At 52.6% G+C, this 18,095-nt stretch overlaps 1 protein-coding gene across 3 annotated transcripts in view; it reads right to left on the reverse strand.

The window, feature by feature from the left end:
- Positions 1 to 18,095, reverse strand: part of CDH23 (cadherin related 23) — a 3,939,560-nt gene that overhangs the window by 61,415 nt on the left and 3,860,050 nt on the right. The gene's annotated exons all lie outside the window — the stretch shown is intronic.

Genomic DNA, 18,095 nt, shown 5'->3' on the forward strand with positions numbered 1-18,095 from the left:
AAATGTTCTGAATCCAAGACGGTTTGTTGGTATGGAGATCCATATTTGGATGTGACCAGTGGGTGGTACCTACCTCGTTCCGAAGCCAGATGTTAAGTCACACCCATGACACAGGTTTCTACTACATTAGAAATCTTGCAAGAGGTTGCATACTGGCCACACATGAGTCAGGACCTCGACTTATACATAAAGGGGTGTCTTATGTGTGCGCAGTTTCAGCCAAGTTCGTTCACACACAGAGCGCCCCTACAAAAAACGGGAATGACACTTCCTTGGTCAGATTTGCAAGTCGATTTCATTGGGTCAGTGATTTGCACCTCTGGAAACAAGTACATTTTGACCATGACATGCTTGCTTACCAAGTGGGTAAGATGTCTCCCTGTCCCAAATTGTAAGGCAGAGACAGCTGCTGCACTAATGATCAATCAGATCTTCTTTCATTTTGGCCTCCCCCAAAGGATTGAGACGCATATTGGAAGTCATTTTACCAGCGAGGTGATGACCAAGATGTGGGAAATACTTGCGGTAAAAACAAAACTCCACATTCCCTACCACCTATCCTCGAGCGGGGGAGTTCAGAGGTATAATAAAACAATTGTGGGCATCTTGAAGATGTTTTTGGTAGACTCTGGACCTAGTTGGGACATCCAATTACCGCTTGTCCTGATTGCCATTAGGTCTTCACCATCTTCTGCAATAAAAATGTCTTTGTTTGAGCTCATGACTGGACGAACAAAGGTGCTACTTCAGCATCTGCTCTATAGAACTCAAGAGCAGACCCTGAATCAACGCGTCCACAGCCCATGAAAGCATTGAAAATGCACATAAATGCCTTCAGCAAGCTTTTGCTTATGTTCAGAACAATTTAGAAAAGCCGGCAGAAGGAATGAAAGCTTACCATGACTTAAAAACTACCAAGAAGGATTACGAAGTAGGAGACAGTGTCTACCTGTACAATTTCCAAAGGAACCAGACCAACGAGTGGACATTCCTGCCCTCTTGGCGTGGTGCCTTTGAAATTGTTGATAAAATCTCACCTGTCGCTTATAAGATCTGCATCCCTAAAGGAGAACAGATGGAAGAGAAATGTGTCCATTTCAATCAGTTGAAGAGCTGTAAACCCAGACAGGTGCTATGACTGATTGAAGAGTTCAGTCAGGTTAGAACACAGGAACAATCTGAAGAATGAAATGAAAGAATGGAAACCCGGATGGAGAAAATCACACATTTACAGGGAGTAAAACAATTCATACTTGTAATGAATCAAAATTAGAGGAAGATCATGTTGTGACTTGTATATGTCAAGTGAAAATCAATGCATAACTTGTGGTTTTGTTGTCCATTTGTATGCCGATAATACCGGGGAAATAAGTACTGTATAAAATATTTAACCTCTCCTTTACTATCCTCAGATTAGGTAACTCCTTGCCTTTACAGCACAGAGGTTGGAGTTACCGGAAAGGGAGGGGTCCAGGACCAAAACCCAGAAATCTGAAAAGAGTGGAGTACAAACCAGAGTGCCACTCCCTCCGGATGGGAAAAAGAGAAGACGTACTCCAACGAGGACATTCATGGAATGAACCAAAGCCAAAAGGAAACAAAAAACCCCACTCTCTTGTTGCTCTTTCTCTGAGTCACCTGAATCAAAAAGGTGGGGGGTAGGGAGGATCTGTGGGGTAATATGTAGCCTCTGAATGTCAGAAATAAAGAAGCCATGCCAGGCCAGGATTTAAGAGTGAAGCAGGCTGGTGCTATCCATTGGAAAACGCAGGCCAGTCCAAAACACTCATTTCCAACCTAGTGACATGGAAAGAAATGGTCCTACTTAAATTCTACTAAAATGGACAACTGTTCAAGTGGAGAAAGACACTTACTTTTCACAAATGAACTGACATTTAAATGGAAAGGCCTACTTGGAGCATTGAAGGGGACATCGGTTTCCCATGGTATATAATGGCCTATGCGTGGAAAATACTGAAGTGATACTCATGTCATTTCAACTGTTATATTTATTAAATAAATAGATTACACATGGACAGATTTAAAAACTGCCGCAGTGCACATGGGATGACAAGAAATAGTTGCACATTTGAAAGCTAAAAAGGAGGGATGGTGCCTTTCATTTAGAAATAAAGTCAAATGACAGACTGCTTTCATCCAGTAATAAGAGACTTGATTTCAGCACATCAAAATTACATTTGTAAGAGAAAGGCCTATTTTGTTTTTCATAAATGGACACTGATTCCCTGTGCTAACTATGGCCTATTTTGCATGCAGGTGATTGTTTCATTGACCTCTCTTCTATTATTGCATAAAGAAAAGATTATATTGTGAACAACAGGCCCTAGTGCAGTATTAAAAGTTACATGTACATGGTGGGTAAATGTAATATGCTAGCCTTTCAGAATGGTAAACAACAACTTGTTTTATCTCTCTGAGCTGAAATCCCCCACTGAACTCTGAGCTGAATAGTGTATCTGGATCCTGACCTTGCAGCCCTTTGGTTGATGCGTAGCAGGAATGCAGGGCTGGTTTCAAGTAAATGCTTAAATATACAGAGAAAGAGATCGGAATTGTGGTTAGTTGCTGATAACACAAAAAACAGATATTACCTTTAAGGTCAGGTTTCCCATTAATGGTGCATTAGCTCTGAAAAAAGATTCTTTGAAAATCTGAACTCAAGACCTTTGGGGTTGGGCCCACCAAGGAAACAGGTCTGGCTGTCAATTTAAATGCTAAGATATACAAAGAATTAGATTGAAATTATGGGAGTTGCTGATAACATGTCCTGCAGAAGTGACCTTAAGGTCAAGCCTTCCCATAAGAAGTACATTAGCTCCGAACCAAGACCTTTGAAGCCAAGAAGGACAGAATCACATGGTCTGAAAGCCAAATGTCCTGTAAGTGGACTTGGCAAATGGAAACTTAAGAAATGGTTGGAAGAAAAATTAGTCTTACTAACACATGTAATGCATTGCCATTGACTGACATGGAACATGTTTTCTTAAATAAAAAGTGCAGTGGGTGCCTGGCCAAGCACAATCTGGGCTTATATTAAAGCGAATAAAAAGCCCAGTGGGAACCTGTAAAAATGGAATTTGTGTGATATACTCAAACTAAGTTATGTGGAAAATTATGATTCTGCCATTTTCATACATCTGAGAAATGGTAAAGTTGGCAAAGTGATAGATCATGAAAGTAACGTTTGAATGGGAAATGTTCCCATTTTTAGCTATTTTGGCACAGCAGCAAACCGGGAAAAACAGTAGCTCTGCCCGGGAAGGGTGTGCTGATATACAATTAGAATGGTCTGACTCGCCATAATATATATATATATAATCTATTACATGGCCACAGTAGTGGCCATGTAGTTATGGTTAAGTTGGTGTTTCCATAGGAAGAGCATTTTTTGGGCGGCTCATAACTTCACTCTCCCTGGACGAATCCTCACCAAACTTTGCAAAAAAAAGTATTTGGGTCACTCTGATTTTTTTTGCAAAGTTTGATGAGGATTCCTCCAGGGGGGGGCACAGTTATAGGGGGGGTCCCAAAACTTTTTTTTTCCCCATAGACATAATGGGAAAAAACTTTGCTCACACCTACAGCCCAAACCGCTGGATGGATTTACACCAAATGTCTGGCAGGAGCGGCGGCTTGGTCCCGAAAGCGTGCTTTGCTTTATTTGGTGTAAATCCGTCCAGTAGTTTTTAAAAAAATGACAAAAATGTAAGTGAAAAAAATTAGTGATATCTGTGTTCGCTTCACAGACACACTTCCCTGTTCGCTCCGCGGACAAAACGGTGATTGGGCAAGCAGCTTGCATGATGTTTGCGGACATCTGACGTGCTCTCTCATTGGATGCGGTGAAAGCGTGCAGTGCGTCTGGCGTCAGAGACGCCCGCCATCTTTGTTCCTCGCCGTCTGCACAGTAAGTCTTGTGTCTGTCTCCTGTTCCTCCAACCCCCGCTCATGCCCCGTGTGTCCTTCTTGTCCCCCCACCCCCACTCATGCTCCGTGTCTCCCCTGTTTCTCCAGCCCCCCGCTCACGCCACCGGCACACGGTGGCCAGCGGAGGGCCGAGGAGCGGGATCTGCCGCCTGCACACGAACGCCGTGTGTCTCTCTCCCACCCCCCATGCCCCGCTCATGCCCCGTGTGTCTCTCTCCCTGCCCCCCACCCCCCACTCATGCTCCGTGTCTCCCCTGTTCCTCCAGCCCCCCGCTCACGCCATCGGCACACGGTGGCCAGCAGAGGGCCGAGGAGCGGGATCTGCCGCCTGCACACGAACGCCGTGTGTCTCTCTCCCACCCCCCCACACCCCGCTCATGCCCCGTGTGTCTCTCTCCCTCCCCCCACCCACCGCTCATGCCCCGTGTGTCTCTCTCCCTCCCTCCCACTCCTGCTCATGCCCCATGTGTCTCTCTCCCTCCTCCCCACCCCTGCTCATGCCCCGTGTGTCTCTCTCCCTCCTCCCCACTCCTGCTCATGCCCCGTGTGTCTCTCTCCCTCCCCTCACCCCCCGCTCATGCCCCGTGTGTCTCTCTCCCCTTCCCCCACCCCCCGCTCATGTCCCGTGTGTCTCTCTTCCTCCCCCCATCGCCCGATCCTGCCCCATGTGTCTCTCCCCCTACCGGCCACCCCCCGCTCATGCCCCGTGTGTGTCTCTCCCTCCCCCCCACCCCCGCTCATGCCCCGTGTGTCTCTCTCCCTCCCCCCACCCCCGCTCAAGCCCGTGTGTCCCTCCCCCTCCCGCCCACCCCCCGCTCATGCCCCGTGTCTCTCTCCCGTTCCCCCCACCCCCCACTCATGCCCCGTGTGTCTCTCTCCCTCCCCCCCACTCATGCCACGTGTCTCTCTCCCTCCCCTCCACCCCCGCTCATGCCCTGTCTCTCTCCCCTTCCCCCACCTCCCGCTCATGCCCCATGTGTCTCTCTCCCTCCACCCCACCCCCGCTCATGCCCCGTGTGTCTCTCTCCCTCCCCCACCCCCGCTCATGCCCTGTGTGTCTATCTCCCTCCCCTCACCCCCTGCTCATGCCCCGTGTGTCTCTCTCCCCTTACCCCCACCCCCCGCTCATGCCCCATGTGTCTCTCTCCCTCCCCCCACCCCCCGCTCATGCCCGTGTGTCTCTCCCCCTCCCACCCACCCCCCGCTCATGCCCCCTGTGTTTCTCTCCCTCCCCCCCACCCCCGCTCATGCCCTGTGTGTCTCTCTCCCCCCCACCCCCGCTCAAGCCCCGTGTGTCTCTCCCCCTCCCGCCCACCCCCAACTCATGCCCCGTGTCTCTCTCCCCTTACCCCTATCCCCCACCCTCCCCCCACCCCTGCTCATGCCCCATGTGTCTCTCTCCCTCCCCCCACCCCCGCTCATGCCACGTGTGTCTCTCTCCCTCCCCTCCACCCCCGGTCATGCCATGTCTCTCTCCCCTTCCCACACCCCCCGCTCATGCCCAGTGTGTCTCTCTCGCCCCCCCACCCCTGCTCATGCCCCGTGTGTCTCTCTTCCTCCCCCCCACCCCCGCTCATGCCCCGTGTGTCTCTCCCCCTCCCGCCCACCCCCCGCTCATGCCCCGTGTGTCTCTCTCCCCTTTCCCCCACCCCCCGCTCATGCCCCGTGTGTCTCTCTCCCCCCCACCCCACTCATGCCCCGTGTGTCTCTCTCCCTCCCCCCCACCCTCGCTCATGCCCCGTGTGTCTCTCCCCCTCCCGCCCACCCCTGCTCTTGCCCTGTGTGTCTTTCCCCCTCCCACCCCTGCTAATGCCCTTGTGTCTCTCCCCTTCCCCCCACCCCCGCTCATGCCCCGTTTGTCTCTCCCCTTCCCCCCACCCCCGCTCATGCCTCGTGTGTCTCTCTCCCTCCCCCCGGCCAATGCCCCGTGTGTCTCTCTTCCTCCCGCCCACCCCCCGCTCATGCCCCGTGTGTCTCTCTAACTCCCCCCACCCCCCGCTCATGCCCCGTGTGTCTCTTTCCCTCACCCCCACCCCCGCTCATGCCCCGTGTGTCTCTCCACCTCCCACCCACCCCCCGCTCATGCCCCGTGTGGCTCTCCCCCTCCCGCCCACGCCCCGTGTGCCTCTCTCTCTCTCTCTCCCTCCCGCCCACCCCACGCTCATGCCCCGTGTGTCTCTCTCCCTCCCGCCCACCCCCCGCTCATGTCCCGTGTGTCTCCCTCCCTCCTGCCCACCCCCCGCTCATGCCCAGTGTGTCTCTCTCCCTCCCGCCCACCCCCCGCTCATGCCCCGTGTGTCTCTCTCCCTCCCGCCCACCCCCCGCTCAGGCCCCGTGTGTCTCTCTCCCTCCCCCCACCCCCCGCTTATGCCCCGTGTGTCTCTCTCCCTCCCCCACCCCCGCTCATGCCCCGTGTATCTCTCTCCCCTTCCCCCCACCGCCCCGTATCTGTCTCCTGTTCTCCCCACCCCCCGCTCATGCCCCGTGTCTGTGTCCTGTTCCCCCCACCCCCTGCTCATGCCCCGTGTCTATCTCCTGTTCCCCCCACCCGCTCATGCCCCGTGTCTGTCTCCTGTTCCCCCACCTGCTCATGCCCCGTGTCTCTCTCTTGTTGCCCCCCACCCCCCGCTCATGCCCCGTGTCTGTCTCCTGTTCCCCCCACCCGCTCATGCCCCGTGTCTGTCTCCTGTTCCCCCTACCTGCTCATGCCCCGTGTCTGTCTCCTGTTCCTCCCACCCCCCGCTCATGCCCCGTGTCTGTCTCCTGTTGCCCCCCACACCCCTGCTCCTGCCCCGTGTCTGTTCTCCCCACCCCCCGCTCATGCCCCGTGTCTGTTGTTCCCCTCACCCCTGCTCATGCCCTGTGTCTCTCCCCTTCCCCCCACCCCCGCTCATGCCTCGTGTGTCTCTCTTCCTCCCCCCACCCCGCTCATGCCCCGTGTGTCTCTCCCCCTCCCGCCCACCCCCCGCTCATGCCCCGTGTGTCCCTCCCCCTCCCGCCCACCCCCCGCTCATGCCCCGTGTGTCTCTCTCCCTCCCGCCCACCCCCGCTGATGCCCCGTGTGTCTCTCTCCCTCCCACCCCCCGCTCATGCCCCGTGTGTCTCTCTCCCTCCCCCCACCCCCGCTCATGCCCCGTGTGTCTCTCTCCCCTTACCCCCACCCCCGCTCATGCCCCGTGTCTGTCTCCTGTTGCCCCCCGCTCATGCCCCGTGTCTGTCTCCTGTTGCCCCCCACCCCCCCCATGCCCTGTGTCTGTCTCTGTTGTTCCCCCACCCCCCACTCATGCCGCATGTCTGTCTCCTGTTGCCTCCCACCCCCGCTCATGCCCCGTGTCTGTCTCCTGTACCCCCCACCCCTCGCTCATGCCCCGTGTCTGTCTCCTGTTCCCTTCACCCCCGCTCATGCCCCGTGTCTCTCCTGTTGCCCCCCACCCCCTGCTCATGCCCCGTGTCTGTCTCCTGTTGCCCCCCACCCCCTGCTCATGCGCCGTGTCTGTCTCCTGTTCTCCCCACCCCCCACTCATGCCCCGTGTCTGTCTCTGTTGTTCCCCCCACCCCTCGCTCATGCCCCGTGTCTGTCTCCTGTTGCCCCCCACCCCTTGCTCATGCCCCGTGTCTGTCTCCTGTTCCCCCCACCCGCTCATGCCCCGTGTCTCTCTCCTGTTGCCCCCCGCTCATGCCCCGTGTCTGTCTCCTGTACCCCCTCCACCCCCCGCTCATGCCCCGTGTCTCTCTCCTGTTGCCCCCCACCCCCTGCTCATGCCCAGTGTCTGTCTCCTGTTCCCCCCACCCCCCGCTCATGCCCCGTGTCTGTCTCCTGTTGCCCCCACCCATGCCCCGTGTCTGTCTCCTGTACCCCCCACTCCGCGCACATGCCCCGTGTCTCTCTCCTGTTGCCCCACACCCCCCGCTCATGCCCCGTGTCTGTCTCCTGTCCTCCCCACCCCCGCTCATGCCTCGTATCTGTCTCCTATTCCCCCATACCCTGCTCATGCCCCGTATCTGTCTCCTGTTCTCCCACCCCCCGCTCATGCCCCGTGTCTGTCTCTTGTTCACCCCACCCTCCTCTCATGCCCCGAGTCTCTCTCCTGTTGGCCCCACCCCCCCGCTCATGCCCTGTGTCTGTCTCCTGTTGCCCCCCACCTCCCGCTCATGCCCCGTGTCTCCCTCTTGTTCCCCCCACCCCCTGCTCATGCCCCGTGTTTCCCTCATGTTACCCCCCACCCCTCCCGCTCATGCCCCGTGTCTCCCTCGTGTTCCCCCACCCCCCGCTCATGCCCCGTGTTTCCTTACTTTCCCCCCACCCCCTGCTCATGCCCCGTTTGTACCTTGTTCCCTTTCACCCCCCGCACATGCCCAGTGTCTCTCTCCTGTTGCCCCCCACCCCCCGCTCATGCCCCGTGTCTGTCTCCTGTTCCCCCCACCCGCTCATGCCCCGTGTCTCTCTCCTGTTGCCCCCCCGCTCATGCCCCGTGTCTGTCTCCTGTTCCCCCCACCCGCTCATGCTCCGTGTCTGTCTCCTGTTCCCCCCACCCGCTCATGCCCCGTGTCTCTCTCCTGTTGCCCCCCACCCCATGCCCCGTGTCTGTCTCCTGTACCCCCTCCACCCCCCCGCTCATGCCCCGTGTCTCTCTCCTGTTGCCCCCCACCCCCTGCTCATGCCCAGTGTCTGTCTCCTGTACCCCCCCGCTCATGCCCCGTGTCTCTCTCCTGTTGCCCCCCACCCCCCTGCTCATGTCCCGTGTCTGTCTCCTGTTCCCCCCCGCTCATGCCCCGTGTCTGTCTCCTGTTGCCCCCACCCATGCCCCGTGTCTGTCTCCTGTACCCCCCTACTCCGCGCTCATGCCCCGTGTCTCTCTCCTGTTGCCCCCCACTCCCCCACTCATGCCCCGTGTCTGTCTCCTGTCCTCCCCACCCCCACTCATGCCCCGTATCTGTCTCCTGTTCCCCCCATCCCCCGCTCATGCCCCGTGTCTGTCTCCTGTTCTCCCCACCCCCTGCTCATGCCCCGTGTCTGTCTCCTGTTGCCCCCCAGCCCTCGCTCATGCCCCGTGTCTGTCTCCTGTTGCCCTCCACCCCCCGCTCATGCCCCGTGTCTGTCTCCTGTTGCCCCCCACCCCCCGCTCATGCCCCTGGCTTGTCTCTTGGACTGTGTCTGTTCTTAGTATGTCCTTTGTTTGTGCTTGTCATCTTCCTATCCATGCCCACATTGAAGGGTAGACTGCTTTTCCACATTTATGTGAGCATGAGTCCTGTATCTATGCATCTTATTTGTCTCAGTATTTGTTATGTATTTGTTATGTGAATCCCATTTGGGTAGTCTGACCTCTTCCTCGTCTCTGTAGGGTGTAAACCTATGGCCCTATATGTGTGTATGGGTTGGGTAGTGATGAGGTTGGGGCTTGGAGGTGTGTAGGTTGTTGGGTGAGGGTTTTCATACTGCATTCTTTCTAGATGGTTGTCCTTGTCCCAAGAGGAGGAGACTCTCTCCATGAGATTGTACTGCTGTGTACCACCCCCAGGGAGACTATCGGGTAGCAGCCTCACCTGCCTAGCCTCATGGGAAGGGGCTTCATCTTGGGGGAGAATTGAGAACATCTACGGATTCGTCACAGTCACTTCTATGAGGAACAGAGATGAGGAAGAGGGGCTAGACCATAGAAGATGATGGGCTAGGATGAGAAAGGATTAGAAACTAGGACAAGGAAGATGGAGATGGATAAGCGAGTAGAACTGCAATGTGCAGGAGGGGTTCAAAGAGTTGGAGGGACTTGGATGAGGAGTGGGAAGAAAATAGATAAAAGGATGTGGGAAATGCACTTGGAGAAGGAACTAGGAAAGGCACTGTGAAGGAGAAGAGGGACTTACAAGTGGTGCAAGGAAGAGACAGGATTAGGAATATGGACAAGGGAGCAGGACTGGAAAAGGGACTAGAATACGGAGGTTGGACTAGGAGGAAAAGAAGAAGAGAAAATACTATGAGGAAAATGTCCCAGTGTGATGGAGTAAAACTATGATGAGGGAGAGTGACAAAGGCAAGGAAGAGGGACTAGGAACAGTTGGCATACTATGATGAGGGAGACAGTCTCTGGTGAGGAAAAGGGATGAAGAAGACAAACTTGAAATAGGAAGAAGAAAAAGGACTAGAAATAGGAAGAGAGACTGGGATGAAGGACCAGGAATAGAAAGCAGCAAATGACCAGGAAGATGGATTAGGATGGGGAAGAGGGGCGATGCACTAGGATGAAGAGTACAATGCACTATGACTTGGAAGAGGGACTAGCGGGATGAGGAAGAGGGATGAAGAGAGATAAGGAAGTGACATGGGGAGGAAGAAAAGTAATAAGGAACAGGGACTAGGATGAGAATGGTGTACTAGGATGAGTGTCTCGTGAGGATAGTACAAAGGCAACGTGCTCACCTTAGAAGCAAGACGACACAACCCAACACAGGTTTGATCCCCGGGTCCACGCTTAGAAACCTCTGAGTATAAAGCATGTTATAAATAACCTATCAGATCACGTCATGAGGGGGTATAACTGAGGGTATTTGAATGAGGAATAAGAGCAACTAGAAAAGGTAAGAGTAGGAGAAATGTGAAGAGGATGAGTGACTTGGATAATGAATACTGGCTTCGATCAGAGTCTAGGATGAGAAAGAAGGACTAGTATGAGGAAGAGGCACTAGGACAAGGAAGCAGGACTTCGGTAAGGAAGAGGGTTTTAGGATGAGGAATAGGGATTAGGAAGAGGGACTAGAACGTGGAAGAGGGACTCGTATGAGAAAGGAGAAAGGAAACTAGGATGATCAATCTGAAATAGGATGAGGGACTGGAAGGTGTGTGAGAGACTAGGTGACAGAGAAGGAGTAGACTGACAAAAAAGGTTGAAGATGAAAAAGGAAAGGGAATGGGTCTATTACACATAAGGATTAGGAAGAGGGACTCAGAGAAGCTAGAGGTATTAGGATACAGTACTTGGTCCAGGAAGAGGGTGTGGGAATAGGAAGGAGGAATGAGGAAGAGGGGTTGGAAGAGGAAAGAATGTGGAATGAGGGACATGGAGTTGTGGCTGGGAAGAAGAGGAGAGATTTGGGATAGGAAGGGTGACTTGGGCAGGGAAGAGGCACTAGGACAAGGAAGAGGGACTAGGAGGAGGAAAAGGAACACGCACAAGTGGCCAAGCATAGGAAAAGGAAGAAGGACAAGGAAGAGGAAAAAGAAGAGCAATGAGGAAGAGGGATGAGAAGAGGGGCAAGAACATAGGACTTGGGCTTGCCAGAGGCACTAGGATGAGGGATATGGATGAGGAAGAGGGAGTAGAATAAGGAGGAGGAACTAGGCTGAGGAAGAGGGAGGAACATGAGGAAGGGGATCAAGGATGAGGAAGAGGAATGAAGAAGAGGTGCCAGGATAAGGAACATGGACTAGCACAAAGAAGAGGGAGTAACAAGAGGAAGCAGGACTTGAAGGCGGAAGAGGGAGTAAGACGATGAACTAGGATGAGGGAAAAGAAGAGGAGATTGACCTAGGATTAGGACAAGAGATGGGAAAGAGGGACTACTAAAATACATAGGGACTAGGATTAGGGATTGAGACTAGTTCAAATGAGAGGGACTAGGATGAGATAGGAAGAGGGACATGTATGAAATAGAGGAAGGGGATACAAAATTATGATCTAAGATGAGAGACTACGATGATAAAAAGGATTACGATGGGGAACAGGACAGAGGGGGCAGGCCTCTGGAGTCGTGCCTCAAGTGCGATTATGATCTACCGCACCCAGCAGAATGCCCAGCGCAAGGGAAGGCGTTTGGACGATGTGGGACACTTGATCACTATGCCTGCATGTGCAGGACACCAGTGCCAGTGGTGGTGCAAAGATGGCCAGTACAGGCAGGTTTTTTTTGACAGTAGCGCCCGCCCAACGTCTCTCAGGTGGACCAAGGGAAAGATGGTCTGACTCAGGAAGTGGAGGAAGACGACGAGGAAGAAAATATCTTTTTCATCTCCAGAGTCAGTGCACTGCACGCCACCACCAGAAGGAAACCACAGTGTTTGGTACAGGTCAATGAGTCAACGGTACCTGAACTGGTGGACACAGGGGCATTAGTGAACGTGATGGCAAGAGTGCATTATGATGCCATGTTGGTGCCACCCCCGCTGCAGAGGCCGAGAGCGCGGATCTTCATGTTTGGCAGTGAGCAGCCCATTCCATTGGCCGTAGCATTTGTGGCAAAAGTTGAGCATGAAGGAACATCCATCAAAGCTCATTTCTACGTAACGAGTGTAAGCACTAACACTCCCCTGAGCTGTGCAGCAGCTGAAGCGTTGGGCATTGTAAGCTTTGCATACACGGTGTATGTGGAGGACGTGCATGGACTTCTCACACGTACAGTCGGCTGTTTGAGGGGGATAGGCTGCATGGCTGGCAAATCTGTGAGGCTTCATATCGACTAATCTATATAGCCAATAGCACTCAAGCACTGCAGAGTCCCATTCTATCTGCGGGACCTGGTGGATAAGGAATTGGATAATCTGATGTTGCTGGACATTATAGAGAAGGTGGATGGACTTACTCCATGGGTGTCGTCTATAGTCATTGAGTGTAAGCTGAAACTGCCCGATTCAGTGAGGATCTGTGTAGATATGAGGCTCCCAAACAAGGCCATAAAGCGAGAGACACCTCACGCCCAGGATTGATGACATCATTGCAGAACTGTAAGGGGCTCAGTTCTTTTCGAAGATCGACCTGCATACTGGCTATCATCAAGTGGTGTTACACCCAGACTCGAGATATATCACCACTTTTACCACACACCAGGGCCTGGTGTGTCATCAGCGGTGGAAGTGTTCCAGAACATCATCTGAGGGGCTCTGGAGGATCTGGATGGTGTTCTCAATATCAGTGATGACATTCTGGTGTTTGCGAAGACAGAGGCTGAACATATGGAATAGTTGGTGAAGACTCTGGAGCGGCTGTAGGCGCTGGGGCTGACTTTGCACAAAGAGAAGTGCATATTCCTGAAGAGAAAGCTCAAATTCTTACAGTTCTTCTTCAAGGAAGGGGGTGTGTCACCTGACCCCTGGAAGGTCAAGGACATTGTGGAGGCAAGGCTCCCAGAGAATATAACCGAAGCCCAAAGCTTCCTGGGGATGGTCACTTACTGCAGACGTTTCATCCGGAATTTGGCCTCCAGATCAGAGTCCCTGAGAAGCCTTACTAGGAAGGATGCCACATGTCAGTGGGGCACGCTAGAACAAGCTGCATTTGAGGATGTAAAAGGGGCACTAACAGCGGAAGACACCAATGGCGTTTTCTAATCTGTTGTTGGCATCGGAGGTGGTGGTGGACACCAGCCCGTTTGGTCTGGGTGCGGTCCTTACCCAGATGGACGCACAAGGCAAGATCAGACCGATTGCCTATGCGAGCAGGGCAATGTCTGAGACAGACCAGTGCTATTTGCACATTGAGCAGGAGGCCCTGGCGGTTTTGTGGGGGATGTCAGCACTTTCGACTCTATGTGCTGGGCAGGCCGGTGACGGTGGTGACTGACCACAAGCCTCTGCTGCTGATCATGGCCAGTTTGTCATCAAAGCCCCCAGCCACACCGAAAGGTGAATGCTACCGCTCCTGGAGTATGGAGTCTCGCTGGTGTATCGGCCGGTCAACAACAATGCAGCAGATTATTTGTCAAGGCACCAAAGATGTGGTGTGGAAGAAAGCAAAGACATCAATGGTGAGGAGGCAGAGAGCATGTGCAGCTGTTCGTTGAATCGAAGATCCCGAAATCAGTGCCGCCATAGGAGCTCGAAAAGGCAGGGCGGAGGATGAGTGCTTCCTGATACTGAAGGCGGTCCTTCAGCAGGGCTTGTGGAAGTCAGTGGTGGACACCCTGGCGCAAAGAACCTAAGAGGTGCGGGTGGTGCTGGAACAGTTGTGGAGAGTGAAGGATGAGCTAAGTTTGAAGTGAAGGGTTTGTTGAGTCAGGTCTTTTACTCCGGGGAGACTGCATTGTGGTACTGACATGTAAAATCCTGCAAGTCATCGAACTGGTGCACCAGGGCCATCAAGGGGCGGTGAAGACAAAAAGCGAGTTTATGCCAGAAAATGTGGTTTCCTGGTCTCAAGAAACTTGTGCAGGATTTTGTGTCAGCCTGAGTGTGGTCAGGTGGCTGCCCCGGTACAGAGAGAACTGCTCATTGAAGCCATCCTCTGAGGAACAAGACCCTGGGAAAGTGTGCATGTGGACTTTGGGTCCACTGGCAGAGACACTCACTTCTTAATGGTGATGAACGAATGGTCACAATACCCCGAGGTCAAGTTCATTGAGTCGCTGTTGTTTGACAAGGTGGCAATCGCCCTGGAGAAGATCTTTGCCATGCATGGGCTGCCTCAAACCCTGTGCTCCAATAATGGACCGCTGTTCCAGGGGAACAGTTTCGCTCAGTTGACAGAGGAGTATGGCATACACCACCGAATGATCACACCAGTCTGGCCCCATGCTAACAGCGGGGCCGAGCTATTCATGAGGACCCTTAACAAAGTGTTCCAGATTGCTCATGGACAGGGTCAATGCCTACAACGGGCATTGTACCAGTTTTTGAGGGAGTACAGGGCCACCTCTCATGCGTCGACTGGAGTGGCACCACCGGAAGCAATGTTTCGACAATGTCCGAGGGGGTTAATACCTGAAGTGTGAGAGCGAGAACCAGTGGTTATCGACAACGCTCAGGTGAGCGAGAAAGAAGGTTGAGGACAGAAGGTCAGAACATCAGAAGAGGACTCTGACCCCATCAGCTGAACCCCAGTGATGAAGTTTTGGTAAGGAACCGACATCCGCAAGGCAAGCTGTCATTGACATATGAGCCTAGTCCTATTGACGTGGTAGCTGTGCATGGCGCTATGGTCACTGGGCCGGATAGAACTGCCACTGTCACCCGAAATGCCAGTTTCTTTAAGAACGTGGGGGAGACTAGACCAAAGGCAACACTGTGACGAGATTGTGACAAGGTACCGGACGAGGGCGGTGGCCTGGCCCATCCGACGAGCCCCCTGGGCCGAGGGGACGCAGGTGAGGAGATTCTGATCGGGGAGGTGGACAGGAAGTATCCCAGAGGGTAGGGAGGGGGAAACCTCCACATCTCAGTGACCATGTGTTGGACCCCTGAACTGGTGTGGCCAGTCCACGGGCCTAGCATAAACGTGTGGGCCTGTGAGTGAAGTAAATAAAGGGGGTTGTTAAGTTTGAAGTGAAGTGTTGAAACTATATGTGTGTGCCTCCTATTGTATTTGTTCGTTATGAAAAAGGAGGAATGTGGTGCCTGTACCTTTAAGGGCACACACACGGCAGAGTGACGTAACTCAGCCGTATGTGCGTAATAAACAGGGCGGTCCTGGTATCGCCAGTGCGACTGTGGAGCTCGGACAGTGAACACTGTGTTCTGTGTTTTCTGTGTGCTGGGGGGGGGGGCTCACGGGGCCAGATGGGCACACCGGCAACCATCTACACACTTTAACAGCAAAGACTGGAAGAAGAATCAAGGTACACGAACAAGAGAAACTCGCACAAGTAAGGTGTCTTCGTGATACCAGGACATGACCACCTAACTTAGCCTAAGGATATGATAGGAGGTGATGTAGGATCCTCGACTTCACACTCCCCTCCCTGCAACCTACACTCCAATGTTACATGTGCACGAGGTCCAGAAAAGCACAGGATAGGTAACCAGGAGGCAGGTGCTCAGTATGCTATATGTGACCTCGAGAGCCCCTTCCCAACATTGTGAGTCATAATTAAGCAATAAGACCCGAGCCGCAGGGGCTTACCAAGTCAGGTAATGCCCGGGGCCCATAGTAACGAAGGCCCTGGGTCATTACCTGACTCAGTAATGCCCCCGCGGTGAGGAGCTAATTGCTACTAGTACCGCGGCCCGCAAGACCGGGGTACTAATAGCAGCGTGTTGTAACAAAAAATAAAAATAAGGTGAAAAAAAGTCCACCTGGAAAGGGAAATCGGAGTCCGGTTTCCCTTTCCATGGCGACCAACAGGAGCGGACACGCTGGTGACAGAAGTGTTCCTAGCGCGTTCGCTCCCAAAAAAATAGAAAAAAGAAGGTAGGTGGGTTTGGGAGGGCGGGAAGGGGATTATTTTCAGGGGGAGGAAGAAAGAAAACACTTACTGAATCTCCATCGGGCGAGGATGGCAGCCTCCAGTTGTGTGGAGGCTCGGAGCAGGGATTGTCCCATTTCGAGCCTCCTCATTGGCTGAGGGGCTGGCACACACCCCAGCCGGAGATGAAGATTTGAGGGTTTCTGCGTGGGATATGGACTGGGCGAGAGCCAATCCGATTGCGTCTAACAATCTGATTGTCTCTCGCCGGGTACTAATGTGGAATAAAGTATCCCTGAAACTCAATGTGAGAGGGTCGTCATGAACTGGTTCTCTTCAAGTCACAACTTAATGCATCATCTTGCCGATCAGATGTAACTCTTATTTAAAGTCACATCACTACCAGTCAAAAATCATTTTCTTCAGAAGATAAAAGATTTAAAACAGATTTTAAAAAGCTATGCGTCCGCGTGTGGACGTCATCTTTAAAAAGAAGGACTCAATGGATGGCCTCACAGCGGCTTGCAAACCACATCAGAGCTTGTTAATGTGACGGGCAGGCTGATGCGTCCGAATCACGTGAAAACATCAAATTCCGAAATGACCGTGTTTTTTTTGTAAAAATGCACGGGGAGAACACCCACTCCCCCGCGCATTAAATATTTCCCTTACCCCACCCCTATTTATTTTTTTAATTTCCTCAAAGTAGGTGAAACGATCGCAAAAAAACTGCGGTCTATTCGAAATTCGATGTTTTCTTTGCGACTTTTTCTGCAGATACGATGAGGGTGTGCAGGCCGTTCTCATATCACACAGCACCTTACGATCCCATTGATACGTGAAAGACATCCTTACGGGCAATACACATAACTTCATTTCTGATCCAGTACACGATTTAGTAGTTTTATCAATTTCAGAAAAAAGGCTGCTCATTCAAATTCCCCAGTGCCTCTTTGAGTTCTAGTTGCCTTATAACAGACATGCTGTACAATATTGGTTCTCTTTCAGGTTCATGAAATGCACTTTGCACCCTGACTAATGTACATCGTGCAGAAGAGCAAGGTGAATGCCTGTGCAATCAAAGTGTTCAGTATTGCACCTGGCAAACATGGCTGCTGTGTGAGGTACAAAGCAGGATCAACAGACAGGTTACATGTTATTTGATGTGAATCTTATGATGGCGAATCATGTGCATCACATAAGAAACCTCATATGGCCAGATTGCTGCGTTTGCATATTTATGAGCTAAGGGGTCTAATTATCAGCCTTGAAAAGGTCCCCAACATGCAGCTAATTGAAGTGATTTAAATTGTCATAGTAATTAGAATTGAGACACAAAAATCAATGGACATGAGTCTTCATTTGAAAACCTTCTTTGGTTGACTTATTCATTCCAAACAATATCATTACAATGTGTGATTTCTTCCCCTAAGTCGTTGTTTGCAAAGTGTTGCATGTGATGGGGAACTCTATCTGCCAAGATACTTAATGCACCTACTAGCTCACATTTTGATACATAAGGTGAGTTCTCCACCATTTTCATTGGTTACTGTGTTTGAAATTGGCCTCCACGATGTTTAAATCTGCAGATAATGGGTACTAAGGGCTGTACCAGACTGTGTCACCCGGCTTATCCAACATGAAAAGCCTGAGCATAGCAAGGGCTTTCTACAATGGATAAGGGCCATTACTGGCAGCGACGGCCCCAGAACACTGGATCAGTGACATAAGAGCATAGCCTAGCGTCTGGGGTGCTGGGAGCATTTCTCTTTTAGGGAAAGGCTTTTCATAAAGCACATGCAGTGTTTTATCCCAAACAAGGCAAGTATGGCCCCCGAAAAAATGAAACAGGTGCTCAAGCAAGAACCCCTTTCTAACTTTGCTGTGGGCAGCGTTTGATACAGGCGGAGGGGTGAGGGGGGCATGCCCTTACTGGTGGCATGGGTAAGTGCAGGAATGTGTTAGATTACTGGGGGGGGGGGTTGCAGATGGGTCAGTTGGTAGGTAGACAGGGGTTACAGGAAAGAGGCTTTCCA

This window comes from Ambystoma mexicanum, chromosome 8 (genome assembly GCF_040938575.1).
Source record: "Ambystoma mexicanum isolate Mex_15411 chromosome 8, UKY_AmexF1_1, whole genome shotgun sequence".
NCBI classification, from domain to species: domain Eukaryota; kingdom Metazoa; phylum Chordata; class Amphibia; order Caudata; family Ambystomatidae; genus Ambystoma; species Ambystoma mexicanum.